Source organism: Haliotis asinina, chromosome 12, assembly GCF_037392515.1.
Source record: "Haliotis asinina isolate JCU_RB_2024 chromosome 12, JCU_Hal_asi_v2, whole genome shotgun sequence".
NCBI classification, from domain to species: Eukaryota; Metazoa; Mollusca; class Gastropoda; order Lepetellida; family Haliotidae; genus Haliotis; species Haliotis asinina.
Window position 1 is genome coordinate 15168224 of NC_090291.1, and position 3884 is coordinate 15172107.

Below are 3884 nucleotides of genomic sequence, written 5' to 3' on the forward strand. Positions count from 1 at the left end.
CATGCACAATATTTGTTTTCTGTGGAAAAAAAACAAATCTGTGATTAAGATCGAAATAGTTCAGTTGTGAATAATTTAAATTTGTTGAGTTCATATATTGCAATGGCAAACTCATATATCCCATCATCCTCGATATCTCCGATAAATCTCCACTATACCCTGGATTCATCTATGGCTTGGCCTGACAATCGTATTTCCTACCTTTGCTGGCTCCACATTCTCACAGCTAACCTGCCGTTACAATCGAGCTTGTCATTGTCAACAAAGATAGCAGTCGCAGCTGTAAAGGTTTGTTCGCAGTGCAACTCAGATTTTGGGGAAATCATGCCGACAAACTGACAGGTTCGAAACTTTAAAAAATGAGTTGTGATTGGTTCGCTCAACTTCCCTGCATTGACACTTGATTTGGTAAAAGGCCAGCCAAGGGAGGTAATTAATTCATCATTCAGGGCTTTAGATGCATCCAGGGTGTAGTGGAAAGTTATTGGAAAGTATATCTTGGAGATATCGAGGGTGATATCCCATGAAATATATATGAACTATGCTTGACAATGGCATGTTCTACACTTTCACAAGGCATTGTTTTGTGGGAAGTGATTCTTTGATTGCATGAAAAATGTCTCCCACCTCGAAATATAGTGTTTATTGAGAATCTTGAGTTATTTAGCAGTGGATAAAAAAATATCTGTTAACCGATTATACTATTGACTGACCTTCTTCAATCCAACTGGTACTGCCAGTTGAGCAGAGTGTCGTCTTCCTTTAAGAGATAAACATGCTCATGTATCTATGCTGCCAACTCACCTCACTTTATGTGTATGGAAAGATTGTTAGCAAACAAGGACAAGTCGAGCAATAACTGGTATTATCATGTATTAGGGCCGCCCTCTTGTGCTTGTAATAGTGAGTAAAGGGCCCCAGAGTTCAAACCAAATGAGGGTATCAGGCTAACTGCCCCTGGACAAATGCCCCCCGACAGCTGCCCCCTGGCTATCTGCCCCCCATACATTGTGCCCCCCGGACAGCTGCTCCCTGGGTTAATAGCCCCCTTTTCTATGACATTCTGTGGTTTTCAAGATGTGACTCCAGATTAAATGAAAGTTTTCACAGCAATTAGTGATTTGAGCTCATCTAGCAAAGGCCACATTACTGAACAACCTTCTCCAACATTAACTTTCTCCATATTACTGAACAGCCATCTCCAAGATTAACTTTCTCCAAGATAACATGAGATTTATAAACATTTTGAACACATGAACTGTAAATGAATCTGAAGACTGATATATTGTGTGGTACATAAGGCTATCAATTACATGTATTAGTTGGTGTGTTGTTAATATGGGGGCATTTGTCCCAGGGGGCATTTAGCCTAGGGGGCAGTTGTCCAGGGGGCACAATGGATGGGGGGCAGATAGCCAGGGGGCAGTTGTCAGGGGGCAGTTGTCCAGGGGGCAGTTAGCCTAGACCCCAAATGAGTTTGCTCATTGCCATGCATATTCTCTATGCTGACCCAGCTTATCCTTCTTTGCCAGTAATGTTGACCAGAAAAAGGTTTTCCCTATGTTGAAGGCTTACATTTAACAGAGGCATTTCAAACATGTTAAAGTGTACATTTTATTGCCTTCTTAGTACTACAGCTGTTAAAGAATTGGAGTTACAAATGTCTCAGAGCTACGACTGTCAGTCACTGTTAAAAAATAAGCTTAATGTCCATTTCAGCAGTACAGCTGTTGTTTGTTTATGTTAAAGAAGGGGAGTTACAATTATCGCCTTGCTATGACTGTGATAAGTCAATGTTAAAGTATGGGAGTTAGAACATCTTAGTGCTACTATACCTTTGTGAAAAGGACCACTGTTCTCAATGCTTCCAAGTCAGATTCTTAGCCAAATCAGCCAGGAGTCAATGTTATAGTGTACGTTTTGTGACCGCCTCAGCATTCATTAGTGCTATGTTAAAGTAAGGGTTTTACAATCATATTAGTGCCACAGCTGTCAAAAGTCATTGTTATTGTGCACGTTTTATGACCATGTCAGCATTACAGCTGTCGTTCGTTAATGTTAATGTGTGGGATTTACAATCATGAGAGTGCTGCGACTGTCATAAGTCAATGTTAAAGTGTACGGTTGTGACTGTCTCAGCACCAGAGCTTTTGTTAAAGTATGGGATTTACAATCATATTAGTGCTAAGACAGCTTGAAATGGGCCACTGTTCACAACATGCCATAGTCAGAATCTTAGCAAAATGAGCAAAGAAAGGCTATTCTATGGTTTTGTTACTATATGTACTTAATTGATCACAAGGGGCACCTTTAGTTTCTAAAACTGGTACTATAATTGAGGGAAAGTTTCATTGCTAGTATCTATTCCTGTTTGTTATCCTGTCTATTGAATTTTTGCTACACATCATTCCAACATGTGATACAGGGTTAACATATCCAACTGGTGCTCATTAAGCTTGTACAAGAACTTTTAATATAACCAATAGTAATATTTTGAATAGGTCATATATGAGAGAGACTGTGTCAAAGGTTTCCATGTCATTTTTAGATGTGCATGTAAGTTTGCTGCTGATGTATATTCTGTGAAATTTTCTGTACAAAGATTGCACATATTTACTGTTGTTTCGTTTTTGGGGTTTTTTTTTGGTTTTTTGAGTATGCTGATGTCTGAGAGACTGTCTCAAAAGTTTCCATGTCCTTTATAATGCCCTTTACACTTTGGTGTTCATTTTTAAAATCATGTTTTGTTTCTACACAGACAAACAATACTCTTGTCTTATATACACTTCTTTCATTTGTATGTGAACTTAGAAGAACGAATCCTGATTGGCAGGTTAGGGGGGTATCAAGTCTTCACAGAGAGAGAGTGGTATCTAAGTAGAAGATCTAATATTTAAAAAAATGTATGTACAATATATCATAAACTGACACACAAGGTGATTCATGGGGTGTAAAGAGCTCTGTTCCAATTTTAAATTTTCAATTATATCTGAATCAACCACACATATGTGTTCTAGCACTAAAATCTTTTAGATTTGTAAAGAAATAATGTGCTGACAATTGTTGCCATGTTTGTTTACGTGGTACTTTGAACTTACTGGGGCAATCGGTGACTAGGCATCCTTGATATCTCCATGTCTGTGTTCCGATAAATCTCCACTAAACCCTAGATGCATCTACTGCTCAGCCTGATAATTTTATTACCTCCCTTTGATGGATCCGCATTCTCACAGTAGCCAATCAGCTGAGCTGCCATTACAACCGAGCTTGCCAGTGTCTGTAAAGATAAACATTTGCAGCTGTGAAGGTTTGTTTGCAATGTGACTCAGATTTGTGGGAAATCACACAGACAATTTGACAAGTCTGAAACTTTAAAAATATATATGCAAGAACTCCTTCTACCTCTTTCAGAGATCCTCTGTATGAGACAAGTTGACAAGTTTATTGGTTAGATAAGTCAAAACAGGTGATTTGTGATGTGCATGCTCAGCTTCCTAGCGTAGGTACCTGATTTTGATAAAAAGCCAGCCAAGGGAGGTAATAAATTCATTGGTCTGAGCTGTGTATGCATCCAGGGTATGATGGAGATTTATTCATGTTAACCAAGTGCTTAAAGCATTTGCTTGTCACACCAAAGACCTGAGTTTGATTCAGCACATACGTACAACTTGTGAAGCTCTTTTCTGGTATCCCCAGCTATGATATTGCTAGAATGAAACTAATCTCACTCAAAGTGAGGTTAAACCAAAATCACACACTTTCAGTTGTGCAACGACTGTTGAACCTTGTCTTGTGTGATTTTCTTAATAAGATAGTTTTTTATGACAACAAATATCATAAGTTTAGTTTCTTCACGACATAGACTCTGTGATATTCATAGATCT